Here is a 23,875-nt window from a genome sequence, read left to right on the forward strand (position 1 = left end):
TTATGATCCTCAGCATAAGGAATGCCTGTACAAAGAAGAATGAGGGTGGATGGATTGTAGGTCCACACGTGACCCCTCTGTAAACCCAACCCTGCTGCTGTGCCCCTCCTCCCACAATCCTACAATCTTCTGGGAGGCGTCCAGAGGGTGGACAAGGCATCTGGGAATAGGCCTTTTCACATCTTTGTTCTAGCACTAGGATTTTTCACATGAAGTTCATCTTTCCTGCCCTCTCCTCTCCAAGTACTGAGAATGGCACCGGAAGGCGCAGAGACTGACAGGAGCCTTGTCCAGCCAAGTCCTGGAGGAAGCTGACAACACTCAGCATAGCCTTGGGGAACTTCCCAAGTTCAATTCCAACTTCCCAGGGAGAGAGAAGGAGGGGCCCCCAGGGCTCAGGCTACCCTCCCCTTATTCACCAAATTCTGACTGTTTGAGATTAGATCTGAGAGAAGGGGCCCAGACTATACTTGGAAAAATACTTAAAATCCAGAATCCTGAACTCCTGGGCTTACTAAAGGCCTAGATTTCAGTAGGAGGAACCATCGAAGTAACCAAGTATGTGACAACTGGCCTTAGGAGCATGTGTGCTGGGAGGTTTTTGAGGTAAGCCCTGGATTCTTCTGGAGATGGTTGTGCTGCTATCACATGTTGGTCTGTTCATGGAGGTGATGGGTTGGTACAGGGCACAACAGTGCTTCTCAGCCTTGGCTGCACATTGGGATCCCCTGGGAGAGTTAAAAAACCCTCAGACCACAGCCCAGACCAAGTCAATCCGAATCTCTGGGGCTGGGATCCAAGTGTCCGCATATTTTTAAAGCTCCCCAGGTGATTCCATTGTGTAGCCAAGATTGAGAACCAACAGGCCAAGGGAGGTCAGGTAGGTGGGGCCAGGTAAGTGTCTTAGCATTGACTCCCAGGCTCTCTTCCTTCAGGTGAGGCACCACTGCCTTGAGATTTGTAATTCAAAATAGCATCTGCAGGTGTTCCTCAAATTTCCCAGAAGAGCCCAACCCCTAAAGCAGGTTGTAGTTGACATAACCTTTAGCTACTAGGAGATGTTTAAAAACAATTTTTTTTTTTTTAATCAGAACAAAGTTTATTTCACAGGTTATCCACGGTGGAGACTAGGACACTTTGGGGGTCTTGTTGGAGGCCTCCTTGCAGGTCATGCATGGGCTACTGGGCGGGGTGTGGTATCTCCCTTCCTGTGGGTGGGCTGCAGGAGAGGAAGATGCCAGACATGCATGTTGTCCTTTTCTGGTTTCTGTTTTTCCCCACTGAACCCATTGGAAAAAGGGATGGGGAAGAGGAGCCGAGGCAACCCCAACCAACACAGCCACTTTGGGAATGTGGTTTGAAATGCTACTCACAAGCAGGTGCCTTCTGGAGCTGACTGCTGTTCCAATGCTACATGGCTTTAGAGAAAGTTCTTCCTGAAGACGCTGACATGATCACGTGTTTTCTCATTTGCCCAAAGGATCTGTTCTGTTCTCAGAACTTGCATTGAAAGCTGGCATTCTTCCGTTCTAGGGACCAGGGTGTTTGCAAGTGTGTTGTTAACTTGCTGATTATCCCTGATTGCATTTTTTGTGTTTAAAAAGAACTCATTTCCTCTGGGCAGGTCCGGATCAGCACTTTTCTGCAGGAAAAATCTCTATACTCTGTATGTATACAATTTGTCTTGTCTCTCCTTTTTTTTGGTTTTGTTTTGTGTGTGTGTTTTAGGCCTCCAGCAGAATTTCTTCCGAGTAGATTATATATGGTCAATTTTTTTTAATAGTTAAATGCAATATGTATATTTTAATGATGTTCTTTCTACAGGGTTCAGATGATCTTGTGGCGATGGATTGATACCACTATCTGTAGAAGGCAAACACACAGCATAGCTCATTTATTCTCCTGTTGCATAAATAGAGTAGATAAGCTCTGTAGTAACAGTGACACCTGGTTGGATGGGAATAGAGGAGTGCAAAGGTTGAGGTGAGGCCGGATGTTGGGGGAGGTCTCAGAATTTACTGTTGATAACTTGGAGCCTGTTGATCCTGGTAATTGTCATCATGTCTAATCAATCACAAAAATGCATCACAGGCTTTTAGAAAATATATGTTCTCTCCACACATAGTTAATTTTTAGAGAGTAAGCAGGAAAGACTCACCTGTAAAATAATAGGGGGGAAATAACCAAAGCAGCTGCTAAGTGTCAAGCAGATCTGCATAAAACAAGATAAATAGCTTAAACTAATGCCTACCCATTTTCCTAAAGATAATGTGGCGAAGCGGGTAGTGAGGAGGCATCCATTCGCTCCTCCCTCCCCAACTTTAAATTGCACATGTCACAGAACTGAAATCAGGGGACTTATTGCCAGCAGTTGGTCCTGTGTACCAGGCATCTGATTGTCCCAATTTGCAGGATGGGCTGTGCCATTTGATTGTGTGAGGGCTTGCACATGGCATGGAAGATCCGTTTTGTACTTCATGCTTCAGCAGTTCAAGAGCAGGAAGAGCTGGGGAGGCTCCAGCAGCTTCAGATGGATGTGTTTGGGGCCTGTTGGAGGCGCTCTCTATGGTCCATTAGCTTCTAACATGCCGTGGCATGGATGTTTGCTTGGCCTGTCTGGCTTCCCACGCTTTGATGGCTCCAAAATGTTTCCATGCTGCACCCCAGGAAGAATGCACAGATGGGCCCCTCTCTTTAATGGGCTTGGGGCTATTTTGATACCCCATTGGGTATCCTCTCTAGGTAAGACCCAGAAGATACCAGAGATCGTTGCTAGGGAAGAACTGGGCCTAGGGGTAAGAGTTATGGATGCAGCATCTTCTCTTTCCTGTGGTGAAAGGCTATTAGCTCTGGCTGTAGACTCAACTCCACACAGCTTACATGGGAAAACTGCATCCCAAGACTTCCAACCCAATTAATGGTCACATTGAACATTCTGGCACACAACAGAGGGGGAAGAGGTCCAAGATTTTTACTTGTAGGTGTTATGTTTATAAATAAAATGTTTTGGTGCTCAGCTTCAGACTTGTTCATGTTGACATTTAATCTTTTCAGTCAGTCTTGGAGGACAGAAGTACAGATAATTCAAAATGATTTTAAAATTATGCACATGTGGTTTGGAATGTAGTTGAGCTACGGCAAAGCATATTCACCTGGCCTTCTGTTAAGCCCAGTGTGTCCTGTTGTAGGCAGCCTTAAGCTCCCTGGGCAGTGAGGACGTATCCTGAGCTCCCACTAGAGAGCAGTCCCCTCACGGGTCATTGAGAGTTTGTCATTACTTTGAAATGAGTTTAAACTTGATTGTTTATTTTTAAACCATTCTTAGTTATGAATGTGCATGTATTGAATTTCTTAACAATCTCCTGGTGATATGGAAGAATTGATTGTCTCTCAAGGTGTACAAACTTCAGTACCAGTCTCCCTGAAGAGTTCATTTAGCGTGAAGTCAGCCTGTTCTGGGTGGGGTGGGGCCAGGGAAAGATGGAGAAGGCTTCATAGTTTGATCTCTACTCCCAGATCTCATTACATGAGATCTCCTACCTTTGTCACATATCATTTGTGTCCACGTTTTTAGGTTAATTCAGTGAAGAGGCATGAGGTCTTATTCAGTTGGCAAAAAAAGAAAAAAAAAGGTCGGTCTGTTGTCTGCTATCTTTTCCTGCTGACTTAGGCAGGTGCCCAGACTGGAAGCTGCTTGTCTTGTCTCAGGTGTTAGGATTCTACAGTGAAGTACAGTGGTGGGTGTTGGTGACAGAGGCCAGAGCTTTATTACAAGCACACTGTTGTGTGCTGCCCACTAGCCTCCCATTCCCCATCCCTCCTGCTGTCTGAAACTGACATGCTACTCGGGTTGATTTGATTGATGGTTCAACACCACTGTGTGGCCTTAGGATGCCTTCCGGAAAGTGAATTTCAATCACTTTTCTTTTTATTGAGAATTTTGTGACTCTTCTCCCATTTCTCAGAGCCAGACTAGGATGGAAGTAGGATGGAAACCAGCTAGAACTAGGATGGAATGGTACTCCAGGAGGAAGTGCTTACCCCTGTGCCTTTACCAAGGGCCGAAGACAGTGGATGCTGTAATTACCAGCGATTACCCCAACTGGATCCTCCTGTTTTGGGCACTTGTGTAAAAACACAATCGTCTCCCCTCCATTTCCCCAGTGCACATCCTGCTGGAATTGTAACTGTGGCTTTGTCCTTATCTGTGTCAACCCCTGAATGGGGGTGGGGGACTGTAAGGGAGTGATGAGTAATCTGAGAGTAAAGGTTAACTCCCTTCAGAATCCCTCTTCCTGCTATGGAGACCCTAGCACAGAAGCAAGGCCTTAAAATGTGCACAAAGGAGGACCACTGCTTCTGAGACTTGATTCCCCACTAGGGTACCACCAGCCCGGCTCTCCACCAGCCCAGCCAGCCAGCCAGCAGGGGCTGCCGCTAAACGGAGCCTGAATAGGCGTCTGATTGCTCCTTTTTCCTCCTCTCCTCCTGATTACCAAGTGAGATTTCCTGGGTATGCTGTATGCTAAACGGCAGAGCAGCAGCAGCCACTTGCTCCAATTATCCCTCTTTTAACTGCGAGGGAAGAGCAATCTCCCCCCCCACCCCCAGCATCCCTGCCTCCTTTAAAGAAATAAGACCCTTCTTCCTTGTTCCCCCTTCAGAGCAGTGAGAGCAGCCTTCTGCCTTTGCAGAGCCTGCACATCAGCTGCAGGCTGCAAAGGGGGTGGGCCTTGAGTTATGCTTTGGTCCAAATTCAGCAAGGTTGAGGGTCACGCAGGCATTTTGCCAGGAGGCTTGAGTGGCACATGAACTTGCATTTGCATTTGGTAATGAGACACCACAGGCCCAGCACTGGGGGCTAATTATCTTCAAATCCCTTATCTCCCTTCGCAGGCTGTCCCAGAAAGATGGTTTCCAGTTCCTGGGGCAGCTGCCCATCAGCTGGGTCCTCTCCCTCCTTCACAGGACAGAGGAGTGGAGTGTGGGCTGTGCTTGGGGGATGGGACTAATGTGCCCTCCCTGATGACTCCCGTTACCCTGCAGTCACTGGCCCCGCAGCTTGAGTCCAGAGCAGGAGGCCCCCAAGGTAGAACTGGAGTGAGAGAGGCTTTGGAATGGGGTTCTGAAGGTCAGGTTCCCTTCCTTGGGCAAAACTAACAATGATGTTATTATTACTATCATTGAGCACCACCATGTGCCTGATGTCCTAGGTGCTTTATATGCGTTGTCTCATCTAATCCTCACAACACTCCTATGTGGATGATGTCATTAACTAGCCCATTTTACAGATGAGGAAACTGAGTGGCGAGATATTTGGAACTTGAACAAGGTTTAGTCTAGTGGTTAAGATCATGGCTTCTAGAGTGAAAAAAGATGTGGACTTAAATCTGGGCTTGTCCACTTACAAGTTTTGTATGTTTGGAGAAGGATTTAGAAGCTTCAGTATCCTCATCAGTAATAATAATAATAGTAATAATAAAAATAATAGCAGCTAACCATCAGAGCACTTGCTCCCTGCCTGCACTGTATTAACTGCTTTGCATGTATTAGATCTTATAACCCTCACAACCACTCTTGACACACTATTATGAATCTCATTTTGTAGATAAGGAAGCTGAGGGACAAGAGGTTGAATAACTTGTCCAAGGTCACACAGCTGATTAGAGGCAAAGCTGGGTTGGTATCTAAACAGTCTGGTTTCAGAGCCCACACTCTTAAGCACTGAACTATCCTGCCTTGCAGCAAAGCAGGGCTAATAAGAATTCATACATTATGGAGTTGTTGAGAGCACGGAATGAGATGAAATGTATAAAGTCATCAGCATCCTCTCTGGGAAGGGACAAGTCCTGACTCTGGGCAGTTGGCGTCCTGGTGCACATAAGAAGGAACTGTGTGTCAGTGTGGTTTCACAGAAGGTTGGAAGCTTCCCTTTGATTACCCCCATCTCTGCCATTTTCCTTCATCCAATTTGAGAGGTGGCAGAGATAGAAGGAGGGAAATTTCAGGAGGGTATGGAATCCAATTTCATTGACATTTTGCCCTATATAAGAGCATGGGGCCACTGACAATGGTTGTTTCCATTGGACTGTGTTCGGAGCTCTTTGCTTGCAAACATGGGATGTTCTGGCCCCCACAGCAACCTGATGAGGCAGGTAGGGTAGCCCTTACCATCCCACTGAATAGGCGAGGAGACCGAGACCCGAGGTGCCATTGAACTAGTCGTGGGTAGATGGAGTGAGGACAAGCTTGGATGCTGCCTGTTTAGCAGGTGTCTCTGGGACGTGAGAACCCAGATCCCCAACATGGCATTTTATTTCTGCTCCTTCATTAACACAAATGGCCTGTGTCGCCATCATGAAATGGAGCATTGCCTCCCTGGATGCCAATGATAAGCAAAACGTCAAACTCCAGGAGCAAGAGGTTATCAGCTTGGCAAGTCCCAGGAGCCTTGCTCCTCCCAGTTAGAGAGAAAGAATATGAGAGAGAATGAAATGAATGAATCTGAGTGTTCAATTCCCACCCTCAAGACCCTGGTTTTAAATGAAGTGCCTGGGGATTGGACCCATGGGTCCCGAGGCCGTTGGAGTACAGCTACACTGCATGGAGCATCGCTGGACGGCATGACCTCTTCAGACTTACCTTTGGTTTCCCAGGTACCAGAAAGTGCCCAGCACCCCACCCAGGGTTAGGGGTAAAAGATGGAGCTCATGGATTACTCTGTCAGACCCCTCCTTGCTCTCTGGCTGCCTTCTGACTCTCTGCGCAGATAACAAAACCAAACTCCCTTTCTTTGTTTATTCTTCTCTTTTCCTTTGTGTGTGTGTGGGAAAGAGGGGCATTATTACAGAGGCGGATTTACCATGAAACTAAACCTTTCATTTATCCTCATTTGTATGGGCCTCTTCTAAGACCTCATGCCTAATTTTGTGTTTGTTAATTTTTTTTCCTTAAGGAACCCCCAATATCATAAGCTGCTGGCCCCACATCTGTGGATCCGCCTCTGTTAAGAAGACTTGTTGCTGTCCGGTGACAGCAATGTTCCTCTGGGTGTATGAGTGATTCCCTGATGACCTACGACCCTTCATCACAGACACATTTTTCTTCACTTCATAACCAACAGGGTGCGAAAAGCCACGGAGAGGGAGAGTGGGAGGATGAAGGGCATATGGGAATATCATTTTGGAAGGCATAGCGGAAGGAGGAGACATCTATGATATCCAGGGGGTAAAGAGAAGAAGTGTTTGGGAAATGTTGGCTGTAGATTTAAAGGAACAAGCTGGTGTTTAAACAGACGGAGCACTCCAGTCTCCCTCCTGAGATTTTCCCAGCTGAAGTTGGGATGTTCAGTTGCCATGGCTCACTGAGGGGCTGTGGTACAGGTGACAGGCTGTGGCTGACAGAGGGGAGGGACAAAGCGTGGCTCTGCAGGCCTCTCTCCGTGATCTGTTTGAGAACTGACAGTGCCAGTGGGTTGTCATTGCTGCTGTTGTCTTCCAGAAATTGATGTCTTTGGGTGACCTATTTAGAAGCAATACGGGGCCCCCTTTAAATGTGTCATCGTCTATATCTGTTCTCAGACCTCCACTGCTATCCACAACATTCCTAAATAATATATTTTCCAAAGTTTAAAAAAAAATTTGGTTTTTAAATACCCAGGAACCAGTACCAGCGGCTTTTAAAAACAAATTCATCTTATCATTATCCAGCCAAACTACCAAGCTTTACTCTGTGATGAAACTTACTTTGCACACGGTATAGAAATTGTGCGTGCTTTCAGCTCTTTCAGGGGGAAAATGCTGTGCTCTGTAAGGGTATGCAAGAGCCTAAAGAGGTGAAGATGAAAGAAAGACGGGGACATGGGCTGTAGGCGACAGGAAGCTCCTGGTTTAAGCTGTGAAATGCATTTAGGATCCTTTTGGTTTTACTGAGGTTCTCATTGAAGTACGATATCTTTGCAGCTAAGAAAATGACTCTGGGGAGGTTTTCCTTCAAGTTTCTCTATGAGACTCCAATTCTCTCCTGACGTTTTTGCCCCTCACCTGCTGGTTTGGTTCTCCTGAAATAGTTCTGTTGGCTGCAAAGTCCTTAGAGGACAGTCTCAATGGTCCTGTGGTTGTCGGCAATGTTGGGGCTAGTGTCTCCACTCTTACAGACAGTGCATTCCAGACAATTCTATAACTTCTCCTTCAGCTATGATTGGAAATATGTTGCCTGTAGCCCCTGGAGAATAAAAAAATTACAATGAGAGAGTGTACAGCTTATTTACTTAATAAGTTGCTTTCAAATCAAAGTACCCCACTTGGGAGGAGGGACAAGCAAGGCTGAAATCATTTATCTGTAATCCAAACGGTGGGAAAGGGCTGGCAAGGCTGGGAGGTTGCCAGACACCTGTGGTCTCTTCCTTCCTCCTCGTTCTCTCAGGCTTCTTTCCTCTTTTGGAAGGGGTTCTGTCTCCTGCATGATTAGCCTTGGATGGCTAAGGGAATGGGGAAGAGTGGGCTTGAAGGGTGTTAAGCCTCTCACCTATGGCATTTCTGAAAAACTAATCATCCCACAGTATATTTGCTTGGTCTAGGTCAGGAAAGTCAAGACTGGAGTTTAGGCTGAGGCCATGTGCTATGAGCCCCTTCTTAGTTTTAAGGAGACACACTGAAATTTGGGGACACTGTGGTTGGTGCAAAGGAGAAATCTCTTGTGAGAGTTGAAGCACAGATCCTGTGACCCATGTAGAAGACAGAAAGACATTCATACTGTCTTCTAGTCATGGCTTTGCTCAGTGTAATGCACTGGAAACCAAGCCACGTTGTGAAGAATCATGGGATAATAAGTTTGGAGGGGATTTTAAAGGTCGTTGGGTCTAACTACTCATTTCCCATCCTCTTCTCCACTGTGTAACATATTCCTTCCTCTACCCCTGCCCAAAACCCTCTAGTCAACTGCAGTGTTGAGGGCTCAGGGCTTTTTAAGACAGCCTAATTTATTTCTGATCACCAGTATCAGGGAGATCTTCCTACATCAGGCCAAAGATGGCTTCCTGGCCACTTCGTCACTGGTCCTCATTCTAATTAAAGCAATTTGACCTTTGCAATGGGCCTCGTGGGAGGGGGAATGGGTGGGCATAACATTTCTGGATGATGCTTTGCAGGAATTAACCCTCACGTCAAGGTAAAATTCATAAGGGATTCTCCAATATGGCATTAGCAGTACACACACTACTGAGTTATTTAGAATTAACTGCTTGTGATTAATCTTAAACAATGTGGGAGGGATTGATGTGGGAAGAGATTCTGATGTAAGCAGGTGATTCATGCTCCAGTCATTTTGTTCCTGGGGGGCTTGTACTCAGAAAGATTCATGATTAGCCCCATCTCTTGCTCTATTATCTGTGTTTCATTTCATCCCCTTAAAATGTCCATCTTCCTCCATACCCAGCTAGGTTCTCAGCATCTCTGAATTTCCAAGGAGCACCCTAGAAAGCTCTGATGGCTCCATAATTAGATGAGAAGTTCTAGAATGCTATGCAGTAGAGGAAAATGGAATTGGATTGGACTTGCTTGACAAGCCCATCCTGGCAGCCAAGGTCAGACACCCCAACAGTCATCAAGATTTTGCTAAAAAGCCTAACAAGAAGCAGTATTGAGTAGCTGCTCCTGGAGACTGGCCTTGGAAACATATGCCCTATCCCAAAATGCTTCCTACTCTGCCAGGTTACCCTGGGTATCCTATGTTTCTGGCACTGTTGGGCAGAAGTCTCCTAGGAAGAGGGATTAGGCAGGGCTAGAAGGTGTTGCTCCTATATTGGCGTGGACTGGAAACCTGCCAAGTAAGTCCCCTCCCTGCCGCCCCTGCACCCTAAAGAACATCAGGCTATTCTTGGCTCTTGGCCACCTCCCCATTGACAGTCATTTTACTGACACTGCAGCAAAGAAAGGAGAACTCATCTCATAATTTTGTGATTTAAAATAGTTTACTTTTAAGGGCAAAGCCTGCAGACATCATTTTGAGTCCAAGCATTGAAATATACCGGGAGTCACTGACTTCTACTCTGTGGTCCCATTGTCCAGCCAGGCTCCGGGGACCCCAGGCATGTACTGGGAAATGGGCATGACCATCTCATACAGTCACATGTGAAGAAGATAGTTGGGTTTTAGCTGCTGTAGGAACTTTGCTGTTTGTTCATCCTGATGTTGAGTTTTCAGCTTTGAGTTAATGCAGATTGGGCTATTTTTGCCCCGTGTAGAATATATAACCAGTGGCTACATTTTAATGTGTCTCTTGGCTCCCTTTGGCTTTCACATCCTTAATGCAAGTTGGAATAGCTCAGCTGGCTTTCTTGATTCCTGTTACAGGAGTGGGTGTGAGGAGGTGCTCTCTTTGAGAACTATACGACATGAAACTAAGGTGGGACTCTGTTTCCCTGTGTTAATTACTGCACATACAGGCTTGTGTGCTAAATGCCACTTCTCTGGTATCTGACAAAAAAGCAGGTGCTCAATAAATGTTTGTTGCCATAATAAAGCACATTGTGTGTGTGTGTATGAGTGCATTCGTGTTTTGTATGCATACATGTCTGCGTTCAAGTATGTGTGTCATTTGCTCACTAACATCTGTGATGGATGGATGCAGGTTCCCAGGATGTGAGCACAATAATGTCTGCTTAATCATTTAATCAGTGAAGTCAGGTGTGACTTGGACCACAGTGGCATGAACCACCACTGGAAATGCCTTTTCTCTTTTAATAAGAAAAGTGGCGTGTTTACTGTGGGGAATTTTTCATTGAATCTGTCAAGCACATACACATTCCGCTTGGTTTGATCTAGTTGAGCACGGACTAGAAAGACTTTTCTGTTGTTTACAAACCAATGGTTTCCTATAACAATTATAGGCAGCAGCCAGCCTGGGACCATGTAAATGCTTGTGGAATGGCTGTTTGAGACAGGCATGTTGTTGTCACTGGAGATGGAGAGCTCCCATTAGCTTGTGTGGATTCCCTGGAGAAGATGAGGCTCACTGGGAACAGGATAATTATCCTCGGATATCGGAAGAGCTGCCATGTAAAGGAGGGAGCGGATACTGGGCAGGAGACTTGAAGGGATCAGAGCTACAGAGGAAGAATTCTGATGCTTAGAGCTGTTGGACCATGGAATACATAGCTTTGCCAAGCCCTGTCACTGGGAAGGGCTGTAGCAGGTGCTGGAGTGACACCTGTCAGGAGTGTGTGTTGGTTTGTATATGCCTTCAAACCAAGGACTCCATGGATCTGGGGATCTCAGCAGCCTTTTGTTTGGTTATATACATCCTCTGCCTTTCACAGGGATGGGAAGATCAGGGGCCTTCAAAAGGGGGCATTTGCAAGACCATTCTTTGGGGATATAGGAAGGAAACAATAAAACATATGGTTAACTTATATGCAAATTATTTATAAATAAATATACATCTGTTGGGAGAACATAGTAAAATTGTTTTCTCTAATGGGGAGTTTGGTCAGAAAAGTTTGGTGGCCACTCAAGTCTACATTTCTCTCTCTTGAACTATAGTTACCCTGGGCTTCCTGTTAGAATTCCTCACCCTGGGGCTTGTGGCTTTCAGGTGGAGGCTGACACCAAAAGTGTTCCTGATGCCCGTGGCTCGTGTGTTGAGCTCCTCTCCTCTGTCCTCAGTCCTGTGTGTGCTGGTCTTGGTTGACCTGGCCAGGTGGTTTTGGAGGGCCCCATGGGAAGGTACTCTGGTTACACCTCCCTCCTTCAGAGGCCTCACTGTTCGGAATTATATCTCAGAGCTTCTTTCAGCATAAAAATCATGGCATTTGCTGGGGCAACTTTGGATTATGTAAGAGAACAAAGTCTTTGAAGTATCTTCAAGCATTTGCAAAGCAGTTCTTGCTGTATAATCATGTATTTATTGGAATAGGCCATCTGTTTATTGGAGTAAGTTCCTTCTTTGGACATTCACAGAGGAAGTGCCTGTTATGTACCAGTGTGGTCCCTGCCCTTGAGGAGCTTATGTCCAGTTGGGAAGCTTCTCAGGCAAAAAGATGTGATACATATTAGAGCTGTTAAAATGCTAGATAGAATGTTTGTGGCTTAGCTCCCAAGGGAATGTTCCACCCTACTTGGGGTGGAGTCTGGTTGGAGGAAATTTCACAGTGGCAACTCTTGGGCCAGACTTAGAAGCTTTCTTTGGTTGACTGGGAGGAAGGGGCATTCAGGGCGGCCCTCTGAGACAGCAGGATGCTGTTTCTGGTACTTTGCAGTACGTAATGTGGCTGGATTGAAGGATTGAGGCCCATGGGGGTTAAGAAGAGAAGGAATTAGGCAGGGTGGGTCTTAAATCCTATGTAAGGATTTGGGACATTATTTTTTCCTACAGTTGGGAGCCATTGGAGGTTTTTCAGTTGAGTGGTGGCAGTCAGATTTGAATTTTAGGAAGATGGCTCTAGGGTCAGTTTGCGTGATGGACTGGCCAGTGACTAGAAGGCTTAATGTAGAGAGGCCAGGTAGGGGCTGCTGTGTGGTCTTGATGAGAGCAGAGTGTGTACTGGGGGAGCAGTGATGGAAGAAGGGCTGACTGCGGAGATGTTAAGGAGAGAAACCTAATAATTGGAAAGGCAGTGTGACCTTTAGTGGTTTTGGACTCAGGCTTCCTGCTCTGACATGTACTAGCTATGCAAACTTGGGCAAAGGACCTAACTTCTCTGTATTTCTATTTAACCATCTGTGAAATGAGGATAATAATAGTGCCCACCATTTAGGACTGCTATGAGGTTTAAATGAGATAGTGCATGTAGAATGCTTAGAACAATGCTTGGCACACAGTAAGCATTCAGTGAATGTTAGCCATTATTACTAATTATTACTGATTATCCATTACAGTTACTACTGAAAAGGGGAAGGAGTTTTGATAACATGCTTTTCTGGTTGTAGGTATAACAGGGACAGGAAAGTCAGTGGGAGGAGCAGATTTGGAGTGAAGGTGAGAGAGGGGTGCTAATACATTTTGGTTTGTCATATCCTGTGTTCTCTTCAGAACCTGTAGGACACCTGCCCCAGAGGCAGATGGGGGCCAAGGTTGTGCTAGCAAGGAGAACAGGGCTGGGCAGAGATATCAGGGTTGTTGTTGTAGGGGGTGAGAAAAGGCTTGCACATGGATGAGGTTGTCCAGGCAAATGAGAAGCGAAGAAGGCTAACCTCAGAACATTTGGGAACCTTAATATTTAGGATAGAAGAGGAAAGGGAATCCACAAGATAGATTAAAGCAGATGACCAGAGATGTCGAAGGAAACTAGGAATAAAGAAAAGTTCCTTAAAATTCTTCACTGGTCCATAAATGAATGAGTACACCTCCTTAACCTGGTTGAAGTTGGGGCATGCCTTTGAATGTAGTAAAATGTCATAAAAAATTATATAGTTTAGTTTCAAAAACTATTCATCTTGGTCTTTCTTCTCCCTTCAATTTAGTGAGGTGTGTCCATTTGAGAAAATTTCTACAAATAGACCCTTAATTCTTACATATGATGTTGAGCCTGAGGGTTTGGATGTTTTGCCTCCTAGAACATCAGGATCCCGTGAGAATCAAGGACCCAAAGATCTGAAAGAAACAAGTCCGGAGAAATGAAGTGATTTGCCCCAGATCAGCAAGTTGGCATTCTGACTTGTATTTTGCTTTTCTTTGAGACCATGTGAGTTAAACATGAAGTGCCTTGGCTATGTTTTTCTTGGAGTTGGGCCTTGAACTCTCAGGGGTCCCAGCGCCAATGCTCAGCTCAAAGCCTGGGATTGGGGGAGAGATTCCTCCTGGTCCCCGTGAGCTGAAAGAGCAAGATCTCCCTCACTGGAGGCAGCGGAAGCCCCTAGCTCAGCAGCCAGTGATGTAAGTGCTGGTAATTAATTCACTTGTGGTTTCTCTATCTCTGCCCATGGGTGGGGAGCTTGGAAAGGAAGCCAAATACCTTCTTAAGTAAATTGAGGCTCGGTTCTGGTTGCTTGCTTGCTACATTCCTCCTGTCTCCAACTCTCCAGGGCTGGGAATGGGGGTTCTGTCCATGCTCCGAATGCTTGCTGTGCATCACAGTTTTCCAGGAATTTCAGGACACAGGAATTTTCACCCAGCTGTGTTGTGTGTTGCTGTTCAGCAATCTGAAGTTGCTTATCCAGCGTAAGTCAGAATGGGGAGTCTAGGGAGGAGGGGGAGCGCCTTCGAACATTTTTCTAAGCAGAAGAAATTGAGGTGTTAGGGGCCCAGCTGGCGTGTGATGGGAACCAAGAAATGGAGCCTACGTGAGCCTGCATGCTCATAGGAAATCTCTTACTGAAACTTGATGATGTTATTTGCAAGATACCTCTTTCCACCTCCTACAACAACACACACTTACTGAGGACCCACTGTGTGTCAGGAGAAGCACTGGGGGTAGAGCAGTGAACAGGACAGGCCATGCCTTCATGCTGCCCAATTACCCAAGCAGTTATCGAGTGGTGGCTGCTTGGAAAGGAGAAGGGTAACGGCAATCTCTCTGCGTCCAGGGGTCCCTCTTCACTCCTGGCAGAGCAAAGACTCTATGAAGTTCAGAAGTGTGATTAAGACACTCCAAGGAGTCAGAGGAGGCCCAGGGCTTTTTCTAGACCCACTTCTTGGGCCAGCTTTCCCTGCCTGAGTCTGCTGCCCAAGGATCCCAATTGGACCCCGTGAACTTAAGGGCTGAGTTTAGCTTGGTGCCTGCTCTAGTCATACAACTGAGTATGGCCTCAAGGATGCTATTTTAATTTTGTGGAAATCTTAAGATTTATCACCTGCTTATTTTGATTGGCTAAATTTAGTAATGAAGATGATGATGAACTAATTCTCATGAAGCATTTTCTACACATCAGGCACTGGGCAAAGTGCTTTCAAATGTGACTTCCTTTTATTCTCTCAACCATCCTTACCACAGGTGGTTCTGTTGTTTTCCTGACTTTATAGATGAGGGACCCGGGGTTGATGAGAGAGAAAGCAATCTATCTGCCTAAGAAATGAGCCTGGGCGGTTGATCTGGAGTTTGATCTCCTACTCACCTCGCTCAGCCCCCTCTTCAGTCTGGCATTGAACAGTGACTCCTGAGACCATTGATGACCCCACCCTGTTTTCTGCTGGCCCAGCTGGATGTCTCTAGCCTGCAGGGGCACTGCCCATCGTTTCTTCACTGACCTGTCCTCTGACCTTCTCCCTCTCCTGCACATGAATGATTTTGTTCTGCTCTGCTCCTGATTCAGACACATATTCTGCAAAGAGAAACATACAAGCGATCCTGGACCCCCCACTTATTTTCCTTAGTGTCTTATTCCATCCCATGGGCCATAATTGAAATGGCTCTGGAACCATGGACTGCTTGAGCTGGAATCCCATATTTTCTCAATCTTTTTTAACCCATGACCCCCAAGTAATTTTGTTGTCCTTGTTGGTCTGTTGCTAGCATAGTCCCACTATCCAGCAGGCTTTTTTTCAAGCTTTGGTGGAAATCTTTTGCTTGCATTAAATTCTAAAATGAATATTGTTCCAATTTACATATCTGTTCCCCCAACAGTTACGTTTTATTACCCCTCCCCACCTTGAGTATCATAATCCAACCTCCTCCTTTTATAAAACTATGACCTAGAGAGACAAGGTGACTTACAATAGGCCACTCAGCTAGCAAGTGGCTGGGGGACTAGGACTGGAGCCCAGGGATTCTAACTCCCAGTCTAGCATCCATTGCCCTACATCACGCTGAGAAAAGATATGCGGCTCAAGAGAACTGGTTGATTCAAAAGAACATTGATTGCCAAGCACAATCCTTGGTGACCAAAACAGCTGTGATGCCTGTCTTCATGGAGCTTACAAATCAGGAGAAAATATAGCTATGGAAAACATAAACCAATAAACATGTAATTACAATTGTGATGAGTGCTACGGATGGAAAGAACAGGGTGGAGAAGATCTAATGAGAAAACGGTGGTCAGGGAGGCCCCTCTGAGGAAGTGACATCTAAAGACGAGAAGGAGCAGGGAGAAAGCAACAGAGAGGGCCTGCATATGTTCATTGTCACTGGCCTAAGAACAAGGTTGATTAGTTAAATATCCTTGGCAGGAACTATGTCTTTTGCTTTTGTTTTTTGCTTGGAATATGGTTGATGGGTGATGTGGATGAGTGGATGGATGGCGGAAGAAAGGACTGTCTGGGGATGGGGAAAGAGAGAAGGTGTCACTGTGATAGGATGAGGACAGCTCATCTTGTCTAGAGAGTGGGCATACACATGGACATCTCCATCCCAGAGTTCATAATCCTAGAGGTGAGGATTCGGGGGTAGAATCTCTGTCTAAAGGAGGCTCTTTTGTGGAGAAGGTGAAAACAAAAGGCTGCTGGAACAAGAAAGCCACATTGAGTGTCATTTGCTGCCAGCCTAAAGAGACTTGTTCCTCAAATAGCCGCGCTGCGTGAGTCCCACCCACAGCCCGGAGATCAGCTCGAGCACTTCCAAACAGCTGCCCTTTCTTCCCAGCGCTTGCAGCTTGCGTTCTCCATCCTGCCCTCCAAGGTCCTCCCACCCGCCACGTGTGTTTTCTTGGTTTGTGAAGAGGAAGAGAGTATTGCCCTGATCAGTCCACGCTTTTCAGCTATTCTTACCAGGAACGTTTATATTCTGGAATGTCTTAAAGAATTCTCAGTGTGGAGGAGTAAGGGTACAGTCTGAGGCTGCGAGTCGGCTTGATCCTAAATGGCAATGCTTCCTGGGTTTTAGGTGAACACTTATTGAACACTTACTATGCTCCAGGCACTGTGTGAGTAGCTTTATCTTTGATCCCCATTGTACGGATGAGGATACTGAGGCACAGAGAGACTCCCCATCTCCCCTCAACCTGGCAGGAGCAGACACACAAAGGGACTAGGATGAAGCTTTACCATTCTTCAGGAAAACAAGAAAAGAACCCCATAATGTAGAAAGTTTATTGTAAAGTCACATTCAATTATTTTTTTAAATTCTCAGATTATGCCCTTTTACTTTTGGGGTGTTAGAATGCCTTTTCAAGAAAACAAAGTAATACAAAGTGTCAGTTTTAGGTTTTTGTTCTTTCTTGGCAAAATAAAAATATGGTAATCCTATGTTATTTCCAAAATTGCTTTAATTTGCTTTAAATATGTTACAGGTAAATAAAATCTATTAGTCTGAGAACCATTGTTGCAGGCAATGGCTGGTTCCCATGCTATCTTCTTCCTGGGAGTAAAGTATCTGTATGATTTTATTCACTTTCTATTCTGATCTTTTATCAGAAAAAAAATTGTGACTGGACAGGACCTCTGAGATCATATAATTTATTTTTCTTCTGTGTTTATCAAGATGCTTTGATTACATAGTTAGACCCTGAGACCTTTTAACTCTGTGTTGGTATAATCAGGATTATACAAACACTGAAACGTTTTTATCCAGGGAATATCTTTTAGAAGCAAACAATGTGGGGCTCGTATTATTTCTCAGTCAGTTAAACCATTTCTTATTTTTCCAATTCATTTTTATTTTACTGAATTATTTTTAACAAGATCAGTTCTGCTCCATGTGTCTTCTACAGTGAAGACTTGATTCATCGATCAGTTATTTTTTTGTGTGCCTATCAAATTTTGCCTATATAGCTTCTAGCACTATGAACATTCTTTTGTGGTTATTATTTCTACCATATCCAATTTTCTCACATCAGATTTGCTGGTCTGGATTTTGTCAAGAATGTTTGATTCTTCCTCCATTTTTTTAGTCAATAACAAATTTTACCATGTGCATTTTTAGCTGCTGTCAGTTTGATTTTGTGTTGATTTTTTTCCTGACAGGTCTAATTCTTTCCAGGTCAATTTTTGTAATTCGAAGAACCACATAGTCTTCCCACAACTAAAGTGATTTAAAATTTTTTTAGCAGGCAAAACATCCTGGAGGGGTCAAAATGTCAGGGTCAAAATATCCTATGTCGATTATAGACACCAATGACCCAAAAGGATTAAGATCCCTATGCAAGCTCATACATAAAGTTCATGGCAGAGTTCTGCTGGGTCATTTTAGAATATTCAGCTCCTCTAGTTCAGTGAAGGGCAGAGTAAGAATGTAAAATTGGGATGATCTTGATGATGTGCCTTCTTCCTTCCACCCTCCACCTCCCAATCCGTCTTTTGAACCTAACAGAATTTCCACTGGCCCAACCTCTCTAAGAAACGGCAGCTGGGACCACAGTTCGAAGCTTCTTGGCTTCTCCCTGCTCCTAGCTAGGCCTGCCTTCAGCTGTGTGTGCGCTGGGGCAGTGTGATTTACAAACAAGCAGGACTAAAAAGGAAAAATCCTCTCTGGTGGAGAATTAGGTCAGTGGCAGAGTTGGGGCGGGGAGGGAATCCAGGCCTTGTTCTCCCATCCTTCAGGTCACCGCCCTGGCCCAAAGCAATGGGGGCAGAAGCCCGCGATGCTGTTGGGAACAGACATCTGGTGGTGAGGAGCGGGGGCGGTGGAGGGGGCAGGGCCCGTGCGGATGTGCGTGAGCATGAGAGCGGTCTGTTTTCCAGCCACGCGGGACTCCCCCTTCTCTCTATGTGTTTGTCTGGATTACTCTAAGGGGGATATTAGTGTTGTCTAATAACGGCCTCAGATTTATCAAGGGATTTGTGTGATTAATTCCCAAGCAAAGTACAGCAGATAGATTAGGGCTCAGCCCGCGTGGAGGGTCTACAGCCCCTATTCTCTGCCCTTCCTAATTGGTTTTGGGGGAGGCTCTGCTCTCTCCTCCTCATCCTGACAGTTGAAGGCTCTAGCATTTAGGCTCCCACCCTAGGGCAGTTGAAAGATTCTTCACTGCTGCAATGCATGAGTGAGTGTCCAAGAAGACAGTGAAATCCCCAAGCTCGTGCTCCTGCTCCTCTGTGAAAACTGCAGCGATGTGGCCACTTGCTTTTCTCTCCCCATCTGTCACGACCATACTTTTAGTGCTGGATTCTTCTCCCAGACCTCCCGTCCAGGCACTGGTGCCCCAGCCGTGGCACAGCAGGAACAACAGTGAACTCGGGTGCGCATGACCTGAATTCTGGTGTCAGCTTCCACATTGTCCAGCTGCATGGACATTCCAATTCCCCGGTCTTGGGTTTGTTTCCCTCATCTGAGCCTCAAAGATCCTATACAACTTTATGCCACTGATCACAATTATAATTAAATAACTAACTGTCTGTCTGGTTATTTGTGGCCTGTCTCCCCAGCTAGACTTCACACTCCAAGAGTACCAGACCTGTGTCTGTCTTGTTTGCCATCACCCCAGTGCCGAGCACAGTCCCTTGGACATGGATATGTGTAACAAATATGTGTCAATGGAATGAACCTATAAACTGAAAGGGATGGATCTGCTTGGCATCCTAGAACTCTTCTACTTCTGAAATTCTCTGCGTCTCCTCTACTCTATTCTCTCTGAAACAATCACATAAACAGCACTTGCCCCATTTTAGTGTTTTCACTGTTTAACTGTAATGCCACAGAAGTTACAAGATAAAAATGGTGATTAATAATAATTATAACTCAAAAAGCATATTATTGATATGTAAAATGTGAGGTTCCTGCGAGGGGCTCCCCCTCTGCTGGCTTGATTGCCCTGGTTCCTGGCAGTGGAATGCCTCCCTGGGGTTTCCGAGTTCCCTCTGGAAGGGCCTGTAGAGTCCTGTTGAGCCCTTCAGAATGGGACTGGTACTAATTACTGGGCTACATGCATGGTTCTCAGACTCAGAAAAGATTCTCTTAGGTCCAGAGCAGATACTATACTGATTTCGCATCACTATACACCCTGCTTTACAAAGGGAAGGAATCAACTGTGCTCATTTTCTGGAAATGAAAGAAAGGGAGGGGTCTAAGGGGGAGCAGAAAAGCTGATAGGGGCTTAATCATGAGAAAGCCTGTTAGGGCGCTCCTTGCTTTCTTCTGAGGTTCCCCCAGGTCACTAGAAATTCCTTTTCTCAGGGCAAGGACTCTTGGGGAAGCATTCAGTTGAAAGTCTCCAGCTAACTTGAGCCAATATGTGACCCTCTCCTTCTCAAGCCCATGGCAGACACTGCTAATCAGTGGTGACCCCCTTTTCTTTCTAAGCCCATATGCAGCCTCAGACTCTTTCTTAGCACATTCCTCCAGCATGTTACCAATCAAAGAAAATGGAACTAATGTGTCCTGAGCATGGTGCTGGCCAGGTCATTAGGCGTTTTATATGCATTTGCCTCTTTGATCTCCTTGACAACTCTGAAATTGATATAATGATCCCTATTTTAAGATGAAGTTTAAGTAACTTATCCAAGGTCACATAATGAATAGCAAAGTTGCTTTTTAAGCTCAAAGCTTATGGTCTTTCTGGTGCGCTATATGCCTCCCAGGGAGCCCAGCCCTCAGGGATGTCAATCTGACCACTCGTCAGACGTAGTGAAATGCTCTTACAAGATTTCTTTCCACTTAGTTGTTCTTGCCCATCCTTTAGGGGCCACTTCAAGGTTTCTCCAGTAAAAGACTGAAGCAGTCTCTGTCAACTTTGAATACCCCTTAGTGCTAAGTGTGACAATGGATGGCCATATACAACCACCCTATCATGTTAATATACTCTCTTGGTTTATTAGATTTACTACTAACGGTGCCCGGGGCAGATTTTTGACTCTAGTGCCTAAGTCAGTGTCTGGCATAAGTGGTCAATAAATGTTAGCTATTTCAAATTGAACCAGACTCAACGGCTCACTATGGGAACAAAGAGAGTAAGGAGAAAGGCTTATGATAAATTGAAAGTCTTCGCAGCTGTTCAAGAACCTCAAGGCCAGCCTTTCTCAAACTGTGTTCCGTGAGATGGTACTAGGTGTTTTATGTAGAGAAAAGTGTCCAGTGTTCCCGAAACATTGGGAAAACTGCCCACGATCTCCCCTCTTGGACTTCACGATGTATCTTAGCGTAGGAGGCTTCCCGAAGTCTTGCTATGGAGAGACTGGATTACCTTTGTTTAACTCACTGTTTTCTGAGTGTATTTGACCACAGAAATTTTGTTTTTTGGTAAGGAACTCCTATTCACATCTCGCTTGATGTTGTATTTTTATGGAATTCAGTTTTGGATCTGTTGCCCCAACTTATAATCCTTTCTCTGAAGTTTGGGTCCTGAGATCCCACCCAGCAGCAGATGTTGTAGATGCTCAAAAATACTTAATGACCAGCAATTCTTTCCAGCAGTTTTCCCCTCTGATTTCTTGAAATTTGCCCTCATGTCCCATAGGGGGATAGATTTGGGTGGTTAGACCAGTGAGGTAAAAGATAGTAGGGGATGGATGGGTGGATGGTCCTATGGGAAGGAAAGGGCTTTGGATTCAGAGAAATCTGAGTTTAAATCCTGGCTATGACTTTGAGCTGAGCAGACTTGGGGACATTAACTTCCCTGAGCCTTAGTTTCCTTGTCTGTTAAGTGGGGATAACAACAGTGTCTACATCCTATTTAAATGAGGTCATATAGAGATATAACACCCCCACGGGTGCTTGACACACAGGAAGCCTTCAGTAAATAGCAGAGATCATAACGGACCATGATCCTGGTACTTGTCTTCTGGGTCATATATATTTTTCTTTCTTTTATAATGTTATTGTGAATAGGGACCTCACTTAATCTTTTTTTTTTTGGTACCAGGATCTAGCACAGTGGCTAATAAGGAATTGCCACTTTATTATTTCTGGAGTGAATAGATGAATGACATAGCAGTTTATTGTGTACAAAGTGTTTTCTCATTTATGGTCTCATTTAAACCTCACTGTAACTTGGTCATGTAATTAGTGCATTATTCCCACTAGTTATGCACGGAGGCTCAGAGAGACTGAGTGAGTTGCCCAAGATCACAGAGCTGGTAGTAGGCTGGAAAGTCAGGGCTCAAAACCAGAGCTTCTGTAAGCAAAATGTGGCATAAACATACCATATTCAGCCTTTAAGAGGAAGGAAATTCTGACACATGCTGTAACATAGATGACCCTTGAGGACATTGTGCTACGTGAAATAAACCAGTCACAAAAGGACAAATAATGTATGATTCCACTCATATGAAGGTCCTAGAGTAGTCAAATTCATAAAGACAAAAAGTAGAATGGTGGTTCCTAGGGGCTGTGGGCACGAGGTATGGGGAGTTATTGTTTAATGAGTATGGAGTTTCAGTTTTACAATATGAAAAGAGTTCTGGAGATGGATAGTGGTGATGGTTGCACAACACTATAAATGTACTTTATAACACTGAACTGTGCACTTAAAAATGGTTAAGATGGGGGCTGGCCCTGTGGCCGAGTGGTTAAGTTCGTGCACTCTGCTTTGGTGGCCTGGTGTTCACCAGTTCGGATCCTGGGTGCAGACCTACACACTGCTCATCAAGCCGTGCTGTGGTGGCGTCCCACATAGAAGAACTAGAATGACCTACAACTAAGATATACAGCTAGGCACTGGGGCTTTAGGGAGGAAAAAAAGAAAGAGGAAGATTGGCAACAGATGTTAGCTCCGGGCCAATCTTCCTTCACCAAAACCCCCCCACAAAGCATACCTTAAAAAAAAATGGTTAAGATGGGAAATTTTATGCTATGTGTATTTTATCACAATAAAAAAAAATATTTAGGAAAACACAACCAGAGCTTCTGGTTTGGGACTCAGGGCTTTTTCCTGCACTCTGTAACAGCGCCCCCTACAGAGGAGCTGCCGTAGGCCACTTCTTCCAAGGCTCTTTTTGTACTGAATTGCAAAATTTGCAGAACTCACCTCCCCTGAAACCCTGGGAGAAGACCCACTTGTTTCTCCCAGATCATTCTTCCAATTGGCATAAGCCCTGAGGAGATAGTCTTTCCAGAGAGTAAGGAATTCCTGGAAAGAGGGCAGATCCTTTATCTCAAGGAATTCACTCGGGTCAAGTAATGCAATAATTATGATTCGCCAACATTGATTAGTACTTGCTCTGTGCCAGACGCCCTCTGAGTGCTTTTGCATATATTAGCTCCCTACAAACCCTTACATCAGTCCTACAAGATAAGCACGTTTTCCCCATTTTACAGATGGAGAAATTAGGGCTCAGAGAGGTTAGTTAACATATCTGAGCTCATATCCAGAGTGTGTGGAAGAGCCAGGACTTTTACTCAAGCCTTGCTGACTCCAGAACCTGCGCCTTCTGGGCTTCCTGTGCTGTCTGCTGGAGGCAGGGAAATTGGCGATGTGGGCTCTAGGCTGTTTTTCCGACGTGAGGAGTGACTTACTTCTTCCCCTCCTGTGATGCACTCCTCTCTGTCCCAGCAGATGATGAGACTTCCCCTCATTTGGGTCAGTTTCTCTTAGGATTTCCTGGTGTTCTCTGAGATGCAGCTGTGTACTCTTCTCCTTGGTGGGTCATGCTCATTTGGGGAGGTCAGCATCCATTTCTCGACCTAGGAACTTGGCATTTGGGCCCTGTCCCTATGGCAGTGCCCATCTGCTATGGGAACTTTTCTAAAGCTCTCGTCCTGTTGGATGGAACCCTGTTGCAGGTGCAACCTCATGGCCTAAGGCTTGGAAGTATTATTTAGCTAGAAGTGCCTTTTGTTTGCAAGGCTTAAACTGCTGGATAGAAGCTCAACTTGGCACCTTTGGTTTACAAGGGATGTGTCAACAAGCCAGTAAAGACATTAATAATAACAATTTCAGTAAGTGTTTATTGAATGTTTACTCCGTGCCTGGCGTTGTGCTCAGCACTTTATATGGATCCTCTCGTTTGATCCTTATAACAGTCATATAAATTAGGTACAGTCAGTTCTGCTATAATGCTTGTTTTGAAAATGCAAATTTGTTCCAATGTGATTGAGATATTAGGGAACAATTTGAGCTTAATAATTTTGCCT

General features: G+C 45.2%; 1 protein-coding gene across 31 annotated transcripts in view; it reads left to right on the plus strand.

Moving 5' to 3' along the window:
- Window positions 1-23,875, plus strand: part of NRXN3 (neurexin 3) — a 1,503,251-nt gene that overhangs the window by 63,397 nt on the left and 1,415,979 nt on the right. The gene's annotated exons all lie outside the window — the stretch shown is intronic.

This window comes from Equus przewalskii, chromosome 25 (assembly GCF_037783145.1).
Source record: "Equus przewalskii isolate Varuska chromosome 25, EquPr2, whole genome shotgun sequence".
NCBI lineage: Eukaryota > Metazoa > Chordata > Mammalia > Perissodactyla > Equidae > Equus > Equus przewalskii.